Here is a 19,854-nt window from a genome sequence, read left to right as displayed (position 1 = left end):
TGAAACATTTTAGTTTGGAGATATTTGAGCATTTAAATATTTTATATAATTTTAAATGCCCAAATTCAATTATTTATGATTTAATTCAAAAACCCTAAGATGGCCTAGGAAAATGTGCATCACTTTTGGCAGAGGTTCTGAACCAAGACAAAAATGATGGGCATTTTAGAAGGGCATTTCAGGTTCATTGAAAAAGTTTTTAGTAAACCCTAATTGGTTTCAGAGGGGACTGGGGGTTCTGTCATCCCCATTTCAGGTTTCTGATGAAAGAGTGAACATGATGCAACACTCTAATGCATAGCTAACTAGGGTGTGACAACTCACCCCCACTCAAAAGAATCTCGTCCCGAGATTTGGGTTCCTCCGGGAAGAAAGGCGGGATACTCAAGTCGAAGACAATCCTCCCTTTCCCAAGTTGCTTCATCCTCAGAATGGTGCGACCATTGAACTTTGAGAAACTTGATATTATGACGTCGAGTGGTACACCCCAAGATTGGACCCAGCCGGACTGCATATACGAGTTTGGCGTCATTACAAACCACGAGGTCAAATTCGCACGGAAAAGTATTATGGAATGCGGATACTTACGACCTCGCCCGGGGTTTCCCCCTGGGCAGCCACTACTCATCGCTATAAGCGGCGGTAGTGGAGTGATCTGGAAGGGACGCATTTCCCTTCTTCGGCGTCCCGGCCTCCCCCGACGGGGCGGCCTTCCTTTTCTTCTCCTCCCTAGTATGGGGAGGGGGCATTTATTCATGTTTCCCCCTTCTTCGGGGGATGGGGGATCTTCCTCGTCATCTTTGGATGACGATTCTATCACGGCCTTGCGCCGGAGACCTTTTCTGGTCCCCGCGGCCGCCTTCTTGGACCCTTCGGCACCCTCAGTTGAGGTGGCCTTCCTCTTCCTCTCCTTCCCTTCGTGGGAGGAGTGCACCTCGTCCTCTTCTGGCGAGGCGTCGGGTGCGGCCTCGCACCGAAGACCCTTCCGGGTCCCCGTGGCCTTTTTTCGGCCTTTTTCGCCGGCACCTTGTAAAGCGCCGGAACCAGCATCTACGCCAGAAGCGCATCTACTGGGTCCTCAGGCAATGGAGCCGGACAGTCAATCCGCTCCGCCGTCTCCACCCAATCCTGTTTGGTCAGCATGGTGACTTAAAAATCCTCCCCCGAATGTACTAAGGGAACATCTTGTAATAGTCAGAGGACTTACTGGACTGGCAAGGCGCTTTGTGCTGAGCCCATGGTCCTCGGAAAGGGGAGGAGGAACTTCGCCGGTCTTGAACAGCACCTTCCAGATTTCTTTATGCGTTGTGTCAAAGAGCTTCAGCAGCATCTGGTGTTCAGTCGGGTCGAACTCCCACATATCAAATGCCCGTCTCTGACACGGGAGAATCCGACGAATGAGCATGACCTGGACCATGTTGACAAGCTTGATCTTCTTGTCCCTCATACTCTTGATGCAGGTCTTGAGTCCGGTCAGCTCTGTGGGTTTGCCCCAGGCCAGGCCCTTCTTTTCCCAAGAAGTGAGTTGCATGGGGATTCTGGATATGAATTTGGGGGCCGCCACCCAGTTGGCGTCGCGCGTCTAGGTGATGTAGAACCACCCTGATTGCCATCCTTTTATGGTCTCCACGAAGGAGCCGTGGAGCCATGAGACGTTGGGCATCTTGCCCACCATGGCGCCTCCGCACTCCGCCTGTTGGCAGCTCACGATCTTCGGCTTCACGCAGAAGATCTTCAACCACAGGCCGAAGTGAGGTTTGATGCGGAGGAAGGCCTCGCACACGACGATGAACGCCGAGATGTTGAGGACGAAATTTGGGGCAATATCGTGAAAATCTAGCCCGTAGTAGTACATGAGCCCACGGACAAACGGGTGGAGTGGAAATCCTAGTCCGCAGATGAAATGAGGGAGAAATACTACTCTCTCCCGAGACTTCAGGGTGGGGGTAATCTGTGCCTCTGCAGGAAGCCTGTGCGCGATGCTCTCGGCCAGGTATCCGGCCTCCCGAAGCCTGGTGATGTTCTCCTCTGTGACGGAGGAGGCCATCCACTTGCCTCCTGCTCCAGACATGCTGCGGTCCTACGAAAAAGGTGAGAACTTGGGCGCTGGAGCTCAAGGGTGCAAGAATGGATGAGCAAAGGAGGAGGAAGGCGTGGGTGAAAACGGGAGATCTTTGTCCCGTTATAAAGGCGATGCAGAATGTGCGCCTCCCCACTTGCCACTCGAAATCTCTTATTTTTCTAGGCGCCTCGATTGATGGCGCTGGTTGGGTTACCCATACCCGTATTGATGAAGATCCCGCGATAAGGGGACACGATCTCTGCTTTGACAAGGTGTGCCAAAGAAACCGCCTCGCGATGTGTGCGGAAGCAGGTTGTAGAAAACGGTTCGAATAATTACCGAGCCATGGCGTGATGTCACACTACGAAGAGTTGTCAGCAGATCAGATTCGTGGATTATTATTCTCTCTACGGTGGTATATGGAATTTATCTTGCAGAGCCAGACACGGTCCTTGTGTTCGGAATTTATCTTGAAGTATTCAGAGATGGAACCCGCCTCGCAATGCCGAAGACAATCTACGCGCCGGACTCATCGTCATTGAAGCCTGGTTCAGGGGCTACTGAGGGAGTCCTGGATAAGGGGGTATCCGGACAGCCAGACTGTATGCTTTGGCCAGACTGTTGGACTATGAAGATACAAGATTGGAGACTTCGTCCCGTGTCCGGATAGGACTCTCCTTGGCGTGAAAGGCAAGCTTGGCGATTCGGATGTACATCTCCTTCTTTGTAAACCAACTCCGTGTAACCCTAGCCCCCTCCGATGTCTATATAAACTAGAGGGTTTGGTCCGTAGGACACAACAAGAACAACAACAGTCATACCATAGGCTAGATTCTAGGGTTTAGCCTCTCTGATCTCGTGGTAGATCAACTCTTGTAATACTCATATCATCAAGATCAATCAAGCAGGAAGTAGGGTATTACCTCCATCGAGAGGGCCCAAACCTGGGTAAACATCGTGTCCCCAGCCTCCTGTTACCATTAGCCTTAGACGCACAATTCGGGACCCCCTACCCGAGATCCGCCGGTTTTGACACCGACAGCGCCCCCCGTTTCCTTCCCCCTCTCCCTCTCCTTCCTTCCCCCTCTCTCCCTTTAGGTGGAAACCTACTAGGACTTGGAGTCCTAGTAGGATTCCCCTCTTGGGGGGCGCCAAGGAGGGCCGGCCGGCCTTCCCTCTCCTCCTTTATATACGGGGAAGGGGGAACCCCATAGACACACAAGTTGATCTTTTAGTCGTGTGCGGTGCCCCCTCCACAGTTTTCCACCTCGGTCATATCATCGTAGTGCTTAGGCGAAGCCCTGCGCCGGTAACTTCATCATCACCGTCACCACGCCGTTGTGCTGATGGAAATCTCCCTCGGCCTTAGCTGATTCTAGAGTTCGAGGGACGTCACCGAGTTGAACGTGTGCAGATTGCAGAGGTGTCATGCGTTCAGTACTTGATCGGTTGGATCGTGAAGACGTTCGACTACATCAACCGTGTTACATAACGCTTCCGCTTTCACTCTACGAGGGTACGTGGACACACTCTTCCCCCGTTGCAATGCATCACCTAGATAGATCTTGCATGATCGTAGGAATTGTTTTAGAAATTACTACGTTCCCCAACAGGTGGCGGCGGTGGAGGAAGCCCGCGGGAGGAGCTTGCGCCGGCGCTGAGCTTCCCCTTTGCCTTCCCATTGAAAAACCCCATGGTGGCTAGAATTTGGGCTTGCTAGGGTTTATGGTCGCCGGCAAGGGAGCACCACGTGGCCAGATATGGACGGGTGTTGGAAGTGGATGGGGCCATCTCCGCCGCATGCTTCCATTAAAAAGGATGGGCACGCAGACCTTCCACCCAAATTTGGGCCTGAAATGTGTCGGTGTAGACACGAAGCGAACACATTTTGGATTTCGGTTGGCACGTTGGGCCAGCGTTTTTGTCTGCGGTGACTCAAAAGGACGTGGGCAAACAAAATGGGTCACCCGGTTGGAGCTGCTCTAAATGCTATATAGTGCAAATGTATTATTCGGTGAAGCCGAGCGAATGCATGCAAGCCTTCCCGTGCCTGCATGTGCCAACACATGTGACTTTTTAACACAATAAATGGTGGCAGCGTGTGGGGGATTGCACCCGCATGCGTGTGGATAACCAACTCCCTATGCGCATGCATGTGCACAAAGACTTAGGAGCACGCGAACGAAGACTTTCTGACTATCATTGACAAGGTCAAGCCGGCTTCGAGAGGGGAGCAGCGACGGTGATGCGTCCGCAGCTCTTTCTGACGGCTGTGGCGGTGGTTCAATGATTTTAGAATCTTGATATAATTTTTATTATGTTTTAGATGCTTTGTACTTCCCATAAAATTTGAGGATGTCAATTAGAAAAACCAGATTAGTCATCGCCATATAAAATTAGTGAGGTTGTGTGACGGGCCCTTGTGCAAAGATTGTGCTACATTGGTAAAAGTTGACACGTCGATGTTTTCTTAAAGAATTTGGGGGAGCAACTAGTTGACGAGTGCTCCTTCGGGAGCCTCACAAGGATCAGCGCCACTAGGCGCACTCTCAGTCGTCCGTCACGTGTCATGCTTTGGGCGTTCCCTTCAAAAAAAATTCTGCATGTGTTTTCGGCCTTTTAAATAGTTTTTTGACGTTTCGGTTTTCCACCGGTGTTCCTTAGCTTTTGGATTAAAAAATGATTCTTTTTTTGCGCGAAAATATGCGTTTTTTCTTTCACGAGAGTCAAAGTTTTGCTTTCGCCAGAGTCACGGCCATGCCTCTCGGAAACGGAAAAAAAATCATTTTTTTTTATTTTTTTCCTTCCGCGAGAGGCACGGTTTTGCTTCCGCGAGAGGCACGGTTGTGCTTTCGCCAGCAGTGCAAAAACGCGTTTTTTTTCGCGAGTGGCACGATTTTGCTTCCGTTAGAGTCACGACCGTGCTTCTCAGAAACGTAAAAGAAAACGCGCCTTCTGTTTTTGTTTCTTCCGTGAGAGGCACGGTTTTGCTTCCGCAAGAGGCACAGTTGTGCTTTCGTGAGAGGCACGACTGTGACACCCCGACAGTTCAGCTACAGTAAACCCCTATTAATGATGCCAGGTCATCACAATTAAGTTTGCTAAACTTCACTAATTTCAAACTAAGTCCAAATACAAATTCAAATGGCAAGTCAAATTATAGTTTCATAAAACAATGAATTAAAAATGTTCATAATGTTACCAATATTCACTAACTATCTAACAAACAACAACCACCATTTTTATTATTATTAAAATGCGTAAGGGCGTATTTATCCCCAAGGTGTTTTGGTGATTGATGACAATGCTCTTGCGGACTAATCGTGTGCGTTGAGCTTTTCAGAGATTCATCCTTTGGCAAGAGACGATTCCCTCCCCTCGGTGTTTTATTCAAGATGGTGTAGCTCCTTCATTTCTCTGTTGGTGGACTAGTTTCGTAGGAGTCACCGTACTATCAAGAGGGGATCCGCTTTGGTAAGGCTAGGGTGGAATCAACACGTACACATCCTTATCACACCCGCTGTTCCTTTTCGCATCATTGGAGCTACCTTTCCTCTCCTTGCCTGCCCTGGCCTGTCCCAGCGGTAGTACTGCGGTCCTCAGCGGTAGTACCGCCGAAGTGTGTCAAGCGGTAGTACCGCTCTCCGAGCGGTAGTACCACTTTCTATCTTCGGCCATAGTACCGCTGTGGTTCCGGGCTACTACCGCCTCGACTCGAGACCTCTGTTTTTCGTGTCAGGTTTTGCGGTACTAGTAGCGGCAGTAGAGGCGGTAGTACCGCTCCAAGCGGTAGTACCGCCCCTACTTCCGCGGTAGTACTGCTCTGGGCTCAGGTCCTTGCTATCCTCGTGTGCGCGGCAGTACCACTGGGAGGGAACGGTAGTACCGCTGGTTCAGCGGTAGTACCACCCTGCCCAAGCGGTAGTACCGCTCTGTGCGTGGCTGCTTGGGGGGGTAACGGTTGGATTGTTTCCCCAACTATATAAAGGTGTCTTCTTCCCCAAAGTTGACCTACCTCTTCCCCCAAAAGCTCCATTGTTGCTCCAAGCTCCATTTTCACCCGATCTCTCTCCCTAGCCAATCAAACTTTTTGATTTGCTCGGGATTGGTTGAGAAGGCCCCGATCTACACTTCCACCAAGAGAAATTTGATTCCCCCCACTAATCCCTAGCGGATCTTGTTACTCTTGGGTGTTTGATTACCCTAGATGGTTGAGGTCACCTCGGAGCCATAGTCCATTGTGGTGAAGCTTCATGGTGTCGTCGGGAGTCTCCAATTAAGTTGTGGAGATTGCCCCAACCTTGTTTGTAAAGGTTCGGTCGCCACCTTCAAGGGCACCGATAGTGGAATCACGGCATCTCGCATTGTGTGAGGCCGTGAGGAGAATACGGTGGCCCTAGTGGCTTATTGGGGATCATTGTGCCTCCACACCGCTCTAACGGAGACGTACTTCCCCTTAAAAGGAAGGAACTTCGGTAACACATCCTCGTCTCCATCGGCGCCACTCTTGGTTATCTCGTGCCTTTACTTGTGCAAGCTTATTTGTGTTGTATCCCTTGCTTGCTTATGTGCTAGATGTTATTGCATCATATAGGTTGCTCACTTAGTTGCATATCTAGACAACCTACCTTGTTGCAAAGTTTAAATTGGTAAAGAAAAGATTAAAAATTGTTAGTTGCCTATTCACCCCCCCTCTAGTCAACTATATCGATCCTTTCAATTGGTATCAGAGCCTCGTCTCTTTATTAAGGACTTTGCCGTCCGAAGAGTATGGTTGACACCACAGACGTTGTGGAGGAGCACTCCGGTGTGAATCCTACCTCGTCTACAGCCGATGGGGGGAACCGCGGTCTCTCGTGAGGAATTCATTGTGGCTTTAGAAACATTGAAAAATTCCATGATGACCGAGGTTGAAAGCATGTTTACTAAATTCCTAGAAGGACTTAAACTGTCTACCTCGCCATGAAAGTGGGTGATCCCACTAACAAGGTGACGGATGCTACCTCCGACAAGGGGGAAGCTAACAGTGAAAAGGGTCCTTCTACTAGTGGTAGAAATGGCACCGATATCTATGCCCATGTGGAACCTCCAACTTATGGTGGACCGATTCCCTCTACTCATTTAAATCATGCCGGTCCTCCTCCTAAGATTGAGAAAAATGAGGATTTTGATTCTTGGGTGTATCGCTTCAAGCGTCATTTAAAGCATGAGAATACTAATCTTTGGAGAATCATTGAAGAAGGTTTCTGTCCACATGACCCAAGCAACTTCACCCCTAGAGAAGCCGTGGATAATCAATTCAATGAGAATGCTCTCTTCATCATCCAAGAATCAATTCTCCCCGGAGATCTCCCTCATCTTCGACCCTACGCCGTGGCCAAAGACGTGTGGCATTGCATTGTGTCTCTCTATCAGGGAAGTGCGAGCATTCAATGCTCCAATTATGAAATGGTGCAAGATAAAGCTGATGAGTTTGCTATGAAGGAAGATGAAGAATCTTGCGAGCTCTTTCGGAGAGTAACCAAACTTGTGGTCTCACTCCGAGATCATGGGAGCAAGGACACGGATGACAATTGGATCAAACGCAAGTTCCTCAAGGCCATGATGCCCTACAACAAAGCCATGTCCTCCGTCATTCATCAAAGACCGTACTTCCACTCCATGACCTCAAGTGAAGTGTTGGATGAGTTTCTTGCAATGAGCATCTTGGACAAGACCGCTGATAACGCGGTGCTCCGGTCTCAAAGGGTAAAGAAGCCCAACCTTGCCTTGAGGTACAAGGTTATTGTGGAAGAAGAGGAAGAAGAGGAAGATGAGGAGAGCAACCCCAAAGATACAAAATATGATTATCACGAGCACATGGCTCTTGCTTCAAGGCAATTTTGGAGCAAGAAGAACTCAAGACCCAACTTCAACAAGAACAACTCAAGTGGCTTCAAGGGCAAGCAACGAGTTAGAACTTGTTACAACTGTGGCAATGTGAGCCATTTCATTGTGGATTGTCCTTACGAGAAGCGGGAAGACAATGGTGACAAGCTCATCCGGAAAGACAAAGCCAAGTATTTCCCCAACAAGAACAACTTCACCAAGAAGACTCCTACTCGAGAGTTGGTGGTTCAAGAGGAATACCTTGAGGATGATGATGATGATGAAGATAGTGAAGCAATGGCCATGGCATCCGTTGCCATTACCACAACTCCCCGGATGTCTCTCTTCGATTCACCCAACGAGAACATCACCGCCAAGTGCCTCATGGCTAAAGCCACCAACAAGGTAACCCCCAACATCAAAACCACCATCATTCCTAATCCCTCTTTGACGGATGGCATTGATGATAGTGAGGGGTCTAATGAGGAAGTAAATGAATTTGAGTCCTTTATGAGTAAGCTCAAGGGCAAATCCAAGAAGCACTTTGTTGCTCTCTTGGAACAACTTGGTGAAGCCAATGACATGATCGAGGCTCATGAAGAAACCATCTCTAAGATGGAAGGTCATAGTCGTGACTATGCTGATGAGATATCGGATCTCTCTAATGCTCTTGAGGAAGAGCGTGGGCATCGTTTGGCTCTTGAGGAGTCACAAAACGATGACCATGCCAAGTTAAAGAAAGATCTTGATCATGCTCTTGTTGTGTCTCGTGTGCTAACTTCCGAGAAGGCTAAACTTGGGGTTGATCATGCTAGACTCAAGGTGGAGTTTGATGTACTTGACAAGGCCCACAAGGTCTTGAAGGGTGCTCATGCACACCTCAAGGTGTCTCATGCTCAACTCCAACTTAAGCTAACCAAGGAAAAGGCCACCTTTCCTCACATGGTCTTAATTGATAATGCAAATGCTACTAACCCGTGTTGTGAGCATGTGCATCTTGTGGAGGAGAATGCGAAGTTGAAGGAACAACTCGAGAAAGGCCTTGTGTCATGCATAGAGGGTGAGGAGAACATAAATGACCTTTTGAGCAATCAAAAGGAAGTTGTAGCCAAGGAGGGAGTTGGGTTCTCACCCAAGTCCAAGAATAAGAAGAAGAACGAGAAGTAGAATGACAAGACCAAACAACCTCCCCCGCTTAAGCAAACTTTTGTGAAGGAGGGAGAGGGTGCTCCTAAGGAGAAGAAGAACAATGCAAAGAGTGGTGATGCCAAAAAGGGCAAAGTCATCTCTTCCAACAAAGCCGGCGACTTTAACCCTTCTTATGTGTTGTGTCGTGCTAGTGATGGGCATGTTTATGCTAAATTTGTTGGTTCTTCTTATGAGTACATTGAATGGTCTATTTGGGTTCCTAAGACCCTTGTTACTAACATCAAAGGACCCATTACTAAATGGGTACCTAAAACCAAGCATTGATCTCTTCTAGGTGTTTGCTTCCGGTGGGGGATCATGGTTACTCGATAGTGGAGCAACAAATCATATGACCGGGAGCAAGGACTTGGTGGTGGACGTGCAAAAGATCCCATCTATGCCCACAAATGTCGAGTGGGGTGATGCCTCACATTCTAAGGTACTGGGTCTTGGCAAGGTTGTCATTTCTCATGATCTAACGATCGAGAAAGTCATGCTTGTTGAGTCCCTTGCGTACAACTTACTTTCCGTTCGTCAACTTGCACTCATGGGCTTTGCCACCTTCTTTGATATTGATACCATGGCCCTCTTGTGGAGCAAGACTCTTAAAGTAGCCTTTGTTGGGCATGTCGAGAACGGTCTCTATGTGATTAACTTTTCGGAGCGACCCACTAAGACCGCGACATGCCTAATGTCTAAAGTTGATGTGGGATGGCTTTGGCATCGCCGTTTAGCCCACGTCAATATGAGATCTTTGCAAAGTCTTCTCAAGGGGGACCTTGTCCATGGACTAACAAATGTTAATTTTGCCAAAGATCGTGCTTGTAGTGCTTGTATCGAAGGAAAGCTTCATGAGAAGGCTCACCCTCCCACGACTATCACCTATTCGAAGAGACCCTTGGAGCTCCTTCACATGGACCTCTTTGGGCCTCCATCCTTTGATAGTATTGGGGGAAGAAAGTATTGCTTGGTGATTGTGGATGATTATTCAAGATACACGTGGGTATATTTCTTCAAGAGGAAGAGTGAAACTCAACAAACCGTCATCGACTTTGCAAATGAAGCTCAACGACAACATGATGCAAAGATCTTGACAATAAGAAGTGACAATGGCACCGAGTTCAAGAACTACACCTTGGATGAGTTCCTTAGTGATGAGGGAATCAAGGATCAATATTCCACTCCATACACCCCTCAACAAAATGGTGTTGCGGAGAGGAAGAACCGGACATTGATGGATGCGGCAAGGACCATGATGGTGGAGTTCAAGTCTCCATACAACTTTTGGGCTGAAGCCATCAACACCGCGTGTCATGCATCAAATCGGCTCTATCTCCGCAAAGGCTTGAACAAGACTCCTTATGAAATTCTCACCGGTAACAAGCCCAATCTCAAGTACTTTCGGGTGTTCGGGTGTAAGTGTTTCATTCTCAAGAAAGGTGTTCGTTTGTCTAAATTTGAGGCTAGAGCTTATGAGGGCATATTTGTTGGTTATGCTACAAACTCTCATGCTTACCGTGTCTTCAACAAGTCCACCATACTCATTCAGAAGACGTGTAACGTGGAGTTTGACGAAAATAACGGCTCCCAAGTGGAGCAAAGTGGTACTTGTGATGTAGGTGATGAAATTCCTCCCCAAGCCATAAGAAGAATGGGTATTGGTCATATTCTACCCATTGAGGAACCCCTTGTGGCCGAAGGAGAAGGACAATGATCCACTCAAGTGGAGCCATCACCTCCCCAAGACCCACACGCTTCCGAAGAACAAAGTGAAGGCCCTCAACCTCATGAACAAGACCAAGGGCAAGATCAATCTCAAGATGGTGGTGAACCACCAAATGATGCCCAAGGTCAAGTTCTCCCCCTCGAGCAAGTTCACGATCAAGAGCAAGCTCAAGATTCCGAACAAGCTCAAGATGGCGCTCAATATAACCATGATCCTCCTCCTTCCACATTCGAGGAGGAATTAGAGCGTCGTGCCGCGAAGGTTGCTTCCAAGCTCACCACCAAAGGCCATCTCATGGAGAATGTGGTTGGAAGCCTAAGAAAGGGGGTAAGCACTCGTAGACAATTAGCAAACTATTGTGAACATCATGCGTTTGTCTCTTGTGTTGAACCCCAAAAGGTCTATGAGGCGCTCGAAGATTCAGATTGTCTCAATGCCATGCATGAAGAACTCAACAACTTCGAGTACAACAAGGTGTGGAGATTGGTGCCATGACCATCGGGGAACCATAACGTCATTGTAACCAAGTGGATCTTCAAGAAAAAGCAAGACTCTCATGGGAACATCATTCGCAACAAGGCAAGATTGGTAGCACAAGGCTACTCCCAAGTAGAGGGTATCGACTACGGTGAAACCTTTGCTCCCGTTGCTCGCCTTGAATCCATTCATTTGTTGATTGCTTATGCTTCCCATCACAACTTTAAGTTACAAAAAATGGATGTGAAAAGTGCTTTTCTTAATGGTCCTATTAATGAGTTGGTTTATGTCAAGCAACCCCCCAGGTTCGACGATCCTTACTTCTTGGATCATGTGTATCAACTCGATAAGGCACTCTATGGCCTTAAACAAGCCCCACGTGCATGGTATGACCACCTTACCGAGTTGTTACAAGATGCGGATTTGAAGTTGGGCAAATCGATCCCACTCTTTTTACTAAGAAGGTCAAAGGGGAGTTGTTTGTGTGCCAACTATATGTTGATGGCATTATCTTTGGTTCCTGTTGGGGATATAACTACTGAGTGTAAACCACCCAGGAGGGGCCGGTTCACCCTCAAGTATATTGAAGCCTCATGAAGACTCAAAAGATGGCGCTTTACTATGAAGCTTAGAGGCCCGGAGCCCAAGGGCGGATTAGGGCCCATAGTGGTAAACCTCCATAGTCATGTAACTTGTGTTGTAAGATGAGGAAAGGAGAGGCCGAGCCGAACACTTGTATGAGTTGGCCTCGGGACTCTGTAGACTGGCCAGGCGTCAACCCGTGTATATAAGGGGACGACCCGGCGGCGGTTCAGGGACAAGAAACACAACTCGATAGCCAGGCATAACTTGTTTAGCTCCCTGGTTAATGAGACCCCAATAATCCCATCACAACTAGACGTAGGCCTTTACCTTCATCGAAGGGGCCGAACTAGTATAAAATCCCTCGTGTCCTTGGTCCGGTTTAACCCCTTTAAGCTAACCCGTCACGATGGCTCCACGACTAATTCCTTACACGAGGACATCTGACGTGATATTTCCACGACAGTTGGCGCCCACCATGGGGCTATCACACGATGGTTTCGAGTTCTTGAAGGGCAGCTTTGAAGGACTCAAAGGATACATGACGGGCCGGATGACCAAGAGTCGTCGCGGCAAGCTCTACATCAACGATGCAGGCTGGGGCACCGAGGCCGGCTCAATCGAGTACGGGTACCGGGTCCCCTTCGGCGGAATTCACGTCTTCATCGACAAGATCGGCGAACCGGGCCCTGAGTCGGACATCTGCACCGACCTCGTCGAAATGGCTCAGCGTGCAAGTCCTGCCCAGATTCAGACTCCCATGAAGCGTGCGTTCGTAGGATGTGTCCATGGGATCGGATCTGAACCGGTGTCTGAGGGTGACATGATCGCTTATTCCGACGGCGAATCATCTGGTGAAACCGAATCCTTGTACCAAGTTCAGGATGGCGTGTTTGAAGGGTATTCCGATGGTACCGGTATTCCGGAATTCCTTGAAACACCGAACCACGTTGGAATCTTCATGGCTGGAACATAGCCAACCTTGCAAAATTCTACTGCGGCAGCGTCTGAACCGGTAGCAGGGGCAGGAGGCTCCGTCGCCGGCCGGCTCAAGTTCTCTCCAGTTTGATGGATGCCTGGGCGGCCTTGTTAACCACAATAGTTACACCGGCAACGCAGGATCAGCACAATGCGGACATTGCTAGTCTGAAGGATCAGATAACATAAGCCAAAGCGGACTTAGCAGCTGAGGAAACCAGGATGGCTGAGGAGCGGGCCGCTTTAGACGCCCAGGCGCAAAGGATTCAAGCTGAGAATTATTGGCTTTTGATGGATCAGAACGCTTTAAATCAAGTGTCCAGGAGGAAACATCAATCTCGCTTGCCGGCGCGGATTACAATGCAATGAATCTCTTTGGAACGCCGGGGGCAGGAACTAGTAACCCGCCAGCAGTAAACCGGAATGCCGATCCAAGGACCAGGGCACCGGATCAACCTCAGGTGATGGGGCCGCCTCAGCATATGGACAACCCGCCGCGGTATACCACACTGCTGCCGGGTCACTTTTCTACCCCATTGGATAATATGATAGCAGTAGCATCCCGGTTGGCTGCTATTCCGGTCGAAGGTGAATCGTCGGCAGCGGTTGAGACACGGCGGGCCAGGGATCTTCTTCAAACAGCTTTGACACAGCAGCAAGCTTGCTCATACAGCCGAGACAGGGTTCACACAACTCCACGACCGAGCAAAAGCTATAGCAGGCATATAGATGAACCAGAGGTGTCTAGCAGTGCGCGGCGCCGCATTGTCCCTCAAGGGCCTAATCCGGTGCATGGAGGTATGAACGCTCAGGACGTGGTGGATAATGGCAGAGCACGAAGGGAAGCCACTTCAGCAGCCCAGCAAACGGGTCGATACCAACCCGCCCCAGTTCAGCCAGCAGCGGCAGTAGACCATGGCGTCGGTGTTGCTTTCAGCTCGTGGGGGGTACCATGCCTTATTCCGGCTCTCCGGAATGTGTGATTGCCTAAGGACTTCAAGGGCCCACGTAAGGTGCCGAATTACACTGTTGATCAGCCACCCGAGGCGTGGGTGGAGAGTTATGAGATGGCGATGGAGATGTTGGACGTTGATGAAGCGGCCTGTGCAAAGTACTTCATGATGATGTTGGAGGGAACAGCCCGTACTTGGTTGAAAAATTTACCACCCAACTCCATCGAGTCATGGGACCAGTTGAAGGCCCGGTTTATAGCCAACTTCAAAGACACATGTAAGCAGCCTATGTCCATTGTGGACCTTGACGCCTGTGTGCAGGGGGAGAACGAGTCAACAACTCATTGGGTGCACCGGGTTTCAGAAGTCTTGCACTCATCTGACCGTATTAACGCCGGTTTGGCAATCATCACCTTGGAGTGTAATTGCCGGTTTAAGTCACTGAAGATGAAGTTGGGACGGCTCAAGCGTCACTGCAATGACATAGGTACCCTCATGGCCGCCTTGGTCAAGTATGTCGATTCTGATAATACCAAAGATCCCAATTCTGATGAGGAGAAACCGGAGAAGGGAAAGAAGAACGATGGTGCAAAGGGACAGCAGCACAACCAAGGAGGTCATGGGAATAATGGTAAGCGTAAAGCAGATTCGGATTTTGTAGCTAATGCTATTGTGCAGCGCCGTAAGGGTAAACCGCCCCAGCGTGGCGGCACATTGAATCTGGAACATTTGTTGAATCAACCCTGTCCAAAGCATGGGACCAAGGAGGCTCCTGCGACACATCTCTGGAAAGATTGTAACATTATGAAGGAGTTCAAAAACTCTGATCTTTTCCGGTATGATCAGGGTCCATCGGGTGGTTCAGGCCCAGGTTTTCACGCCGGCGGCGGTTCAAACTCTGGATTTCAGAATAATCAGGGCAACCAGAACAACCAAGCTGGTAATAATCAGCAGAATAATCAAGGAAATCAGCAGCAGTCGGGTTATCAGAGTCACCCAAAGTAGTTGAATGGTGGGCAGTATCATGTGTTCACCACTAGTTTGTGTAAGCATGACCAGAAGCTTCACAAAAGGGCAGTTAATGCTATTGATTCGGTGGTATCGCGTTACCTGCGGTGGTCCGAGCAACCCATTGTATGGAGCAGAGAGGATCATCCGCCCCGGGTTGACAATCTGGGTCACCTGGCGTTGGTGGTGGCACCTCAGGTCTGAGGTTATAAGTTCACTAAGGTACTCATGGATGGAGGGAGCAGTATCAACATTCTGTACTATGAGACCTTCCGTCGCATGGGATTGACAGACAAGAGTCTTAAACCGTCCAATACTGTTTTCCATGGTGTGGTACCAGGTAAATCGGCGTATCCTGTTGGTAAGATCGCTTTGGAAGTTGTGTTTGGTGATGAACATGATTCCCGGTCTAAGACATTGACCTTTGAGGTGGTTAGGATCCAGAGCCCGTACCACGCACTGTTTGGGCGACCGGCTTATGCAAAATTCATGGCGAGGCCTTGTTATATTTACTTGCAGCTAAAGATGCCGGGTCATAAAGGAACCGTTACGGTTCATGGAAGTCGCAAAATCTGTCGGAGTAAATGACCACGGGTAGCCTAACCGGCTCCATTTGGCCCTCAGAAAAAACAATGGGCCGACGGAGCCTTGAGGCGCCCAAGACACGGGGCTGCCTTCTTCTGGCCGGCTATCGCCTAGGCCGACTAGTGGAAGGCGGCCCGGCCGTAAACAATCTTCGGGGGACGCCACAACAGGGCCGACTCCAAGAAAGTCGGCCCATGAAGGACAGGCTCCAAGGAAGCCGGCCCATGGCAGGCGGCCATGGGCCGCACCCTATAGTCAACCCCCCATAACAGTGACGAGATGGGGCGTGGCTACAGTGGACCCTGCCACCCTCGAATCTCGGAGCAAGCATGGCTACAGTATGTCGTACAGGGCGGACATCTCTTGTCCGGCGAGGCATTGTTGCCATGCGAACCATGACGCTATCCACGACGGGCCGCCGGTACGGCCCAGATGCGGCGGGCCCCTTTGGTCAAAGATACGTCCGAAGGTGGTCTGGCTTCCCCTAGCCGGCCTAAGGCCAGGCTGGCTTGCCCCCCTCCTCGGGGCGCGCGCACCATCAAGCAGACAAGATGAGGTAAGGCTACAGTGAGCGCCCGCAAGGCGGCGGCACTGTAGCCACGCTTACCTCGACAAAGCCCTCGTCATCAGAGGCAAGGACAACAGTAACCAGCCCCCGACAAGACCCCCAAGCGGTGGGGCCGGTAGCCGGTGGGACCCACCAGTCAGCGGGCCCCAGAAGCCGGCGGACGTAGACGCTAACAGCCTGGGCCCACGCCCAGGCCAGATTACCATTGTACCCCCGGGGGGTAGGCCTATATAAACCCCCCCGGGACACCCATGCAAAGGGTTGGTCTCAGAGAGTTTTAGACACTACTGTAGGGAGAGGAGAGAGCTAGCCTTGCCCTTCTTCCTCCTTCCACCGAACAGCTCAAGGAGCCTCTTGTAGCTTCTTATCGATCCAGTGATCATGCGGAGACCCGGCAAAGCAGGAGTAGGGGTATTATCTCCACGGAGAGCCCCCAACCTGGGTAAGATCCGCTGGCGTGCATGTCTTCGCCTTATCCCGTTTCCAGGCACCGGCGATGTCTTACTGGCTCCCACAATGATAAGCCATCCGTTGGCATATATCGCACCTACCACCTGACAAAATCGCTTTGGACTGCGAAGAAGGTGATGCGGCCTATGCTGAGTCGGTTTGTGCTACAGAGGAGGTGAAGTTTTATAAGGAAAATGTTGATCCGGCAGACATGACCCCTCTGAAGAAGCCTACCACTGAGCATGACCCGACCCTACATTTCAAACCGGCTGATGAGACTAAACTTGTTGACTTTGTTCCTGGCGATTCATCTAAGCAGTTTAGCATCAGCACAAATCTGGATCCGAAATAGGAAGGAGCGCTCATCGAGTTCATCCGTGAGAACCGAGACATTTTTGCATGGAAGCCTTCTGACATGCCAGGTGTATCGAGGGAACTCGCTGAGCACACTCTTAATATTGATCCCAAGTTTAAACCGGTCAAGCAATTTCTTCACCACTTTAACGAGGAAAGGCGCAAGGAAATTGGTGAAGAGGTAGTCCGGCTCCTGGCTGCTGGGTTTCTCGTCGAAGTGTTCCACCTTGAGTGGTTGGCTATTCCGGTGCTTGTTCTTAAGAAAAACGGCACTTTGCGCATGTGTGTGGATTACACAAATTTGAACAAAGCTTGTTCGGCCGATCCTTTCACTCTCCCACGTATGGATCAGATCATTGATGCGACAGTGGGTTGTGAGCGTTTGAGTTTTTTGGATGCTTATTCAGGCTATCATCAGATCAAAATGACAGTTAAGGACCAGGAGAAGACCGCCTTCATCACTCCCTTTGGAGCCTTCTGCTATGTTTCTATGCCCTTTGGGCTCAAGAGTGCCCAGGCAACTTATCAACACTGTGTGCAGAATTGTCTTCATACTCAGATTGGGTGCAATGTACATGCTTATGTTGATGACATTCTGGTAAAATCCAGGAAGAAGGAGACACTGATAGATGATCTCAAGGAAACCTTTAACAATCTGCGGGTTTACAAGATGATGCTCAATCCGTACAAGTGTGTTTTTGGTGTTCTGGCAGGCAAGCTTCTAGGCTTTCTGGTGTCCAACAGAGGCATTGGGGCTAACCCAGAAAAGATTAAAGCAATTACATCTTTGGCCAAACCGGCGTGCATCAATGATGTTCAGCGTCTAGTAGGGCGGATTGCGGCCCTAAGCCGGTTTATCAGTTGTTTGGGAGAGAAGGCGATCCCTCTATATCCGATGCTGAAGAAAATAGATACCTTGGTCTGGAGCGATGCGGCTAATGCAGCGTTTGAGGACTTGAAGCGGTAGTTGGCTGAACCGCCAGTCCTTGCTGCTCCGGTTGACAGGGAGCCCTTATTGTTGTACGTGGCTGCTAATGTCCGTGTTGTTAGTGTGGCAGTTATGGTGGAGCGCAAGGAGGCTGGTAAGGAGTACCCGGTTTAACGGCCGGTTTACTATATTAGTGAAGTGCTTATTGAGTCAAAGCAATGGTATCCGCCATGGCAGAAACTTGTATATGGGGTTTTTATGGCAAGCCAGAAGTTAAAGCACTATTTCCAAGGCCATCCCATTACGGTGGTCAGTTCAGCTCCATTGGGCGATATAATTCAGAACAGGGAGGCAACTGGCCGGGTTGCAAAATGCGCAATTGAACTTGGTCCACATGGTTTGAAGTATGTGCCTCGAATAGCTATAAAGTCTTAGGCACTTGTGGATTTCATCAATGATTGGACTGAGTTACAAGTGCCAGAGGACAAACCGGATAATACATACTGGACTATTCACTTCGATGGATCCAGGCAATTGGAGGGCTCGGGGGCTGGAGTTGTTCTTACTTCCCCTCGAGGTGATAAGATTCGTTATGTCATCCGTTTAATGTTCCCCTGTACTAACAATGCAGCTGAGTATGAGGCTCTGCTCCATGGGCTCCGTATGGCCAAGGAGATGAATTTAAGCCGGGTACGATGCTTTGGAGACTCTGATCTGGTGGCTCAGCAAGTTTCTGGCACTTGGGATTCTAAGGATCCACTCATGGCGGCTTACAGACGTGAGGTGGATATTGTGGCGGGTCACTTCAAAGGGTATCAGGTTGAGCATATCGATCGGCGCAAAAACGAAGCAGCAGACGGTTTAAGCTGGCTTGGATCTCAGTGTAAACCGGTACCTCCCAATACCTTTTTAGATATCTTGCATAACCCGTCTGTTAAGCTGCCTACATAGGAGGATTTGGCTGTTCCTGATCCGGAGGCTCAATTGTTGGCTGCTTTACACGTTGTGCCTGATTGGACGGTTCCATATTTGGCGTATATGAACGGGGGTGAGTTACCAGATGATGACGTCCTGGCCCGGCAGATAGTCCGACAGTCCAAGTCCATGGTTATTCACAATGGCGAGTTATACCGCTGCAACGTTTCAGGCGTATTTCAGCATTGTGTTTCTCCGGAAGAAGGCCAAGAGATCCTCCGGGAAATTCATGAAGGGGATTGTGGTCATCATGCCGGGTCAAAATCCTTGGTTGCAAAGGCTTTCCGTCATGGTTTCTACTGGTTGACAGCTCATGCTGATGTGGAGGATCTGGTAAAGCGATGTGATGCTTGTCAAAAGTTCTCACGGAGGGCTCATGTTCCGGCTCAAGAATTAAGGATGATTCCCATCACTTGGCAGTTTGCCACCTGGGGGCTTGACATGGTGGGACCCTTCAAACGCTCCAAGGATAAGAAGACCCACGTGCTGGTGGTGGTTGACAAATTTACCAAGTGGGTTGAAGCGGAGCCTGTCAGCAAATGTGATGCGGCTACGGCGGTTCAGTTTCTCAAAAAGATTATCTTACGCTTTGGCTTTCCACACAACATCATCACGGATAATGGCACAAACCTCTCTAAAGGTGAGATGGAAGATTTTTGTCAGAGAGAACACATCCGGCTTGACTTAGCATCTGTGGCGCACCCCCAGACCAATGGTCAAGCGGAGAGAGCTAATCAAGAAATCTTGAAGGGTATTAAACCCCGGCTTATGGTTCCTTTAAAGCGGACGCCGGGTAGTTGGGTGGAAGAATTACCTTCTGTGTTATGGAGCATCAACACCACTCCCAACAGATCGACGGGTTACACGCCTTTCTTCATGGTGTACGGGGCAGAGGCGGTCCTACCAAGTGATATTCGTCATGATTCGCCCCGGGTTGCTAATTATGTTGAAGCGGACAATGAGCAAGCAAGCCAGGAGGCGTTGGACCTGTTGGATGAAAAACGAGATATGGCTTTAGCCCGTTCAGCGGTTTACCAGCAAGACTTGCGGTGTTATCATAGCCGTCGGGTTAGAACAAGAACCTTTCAAGAAGGCGATTTGGTGCTCCGGCTCATGCAGGATCAGACCGACATGCATAAGTTATCCCCACCT

This window comes from Triticum aestivum, chromosome 6B, assembly GCF_018294505.1.
Source record: "Triticum aestivum cultivar Chinese Spring chromosome 6B, IWGSC CS RefSeq v2.1, whole genome shotgun sequence".
NCBI classification, from domain to species: Eukaryota; Viridiplantae; Streptophyta; class Magnoliopsida; order Poales; family Poaceae; genus Triticum; species Triticum aestivum.
Note: the sequence above shows the minus strand (reverse complement) of the source record.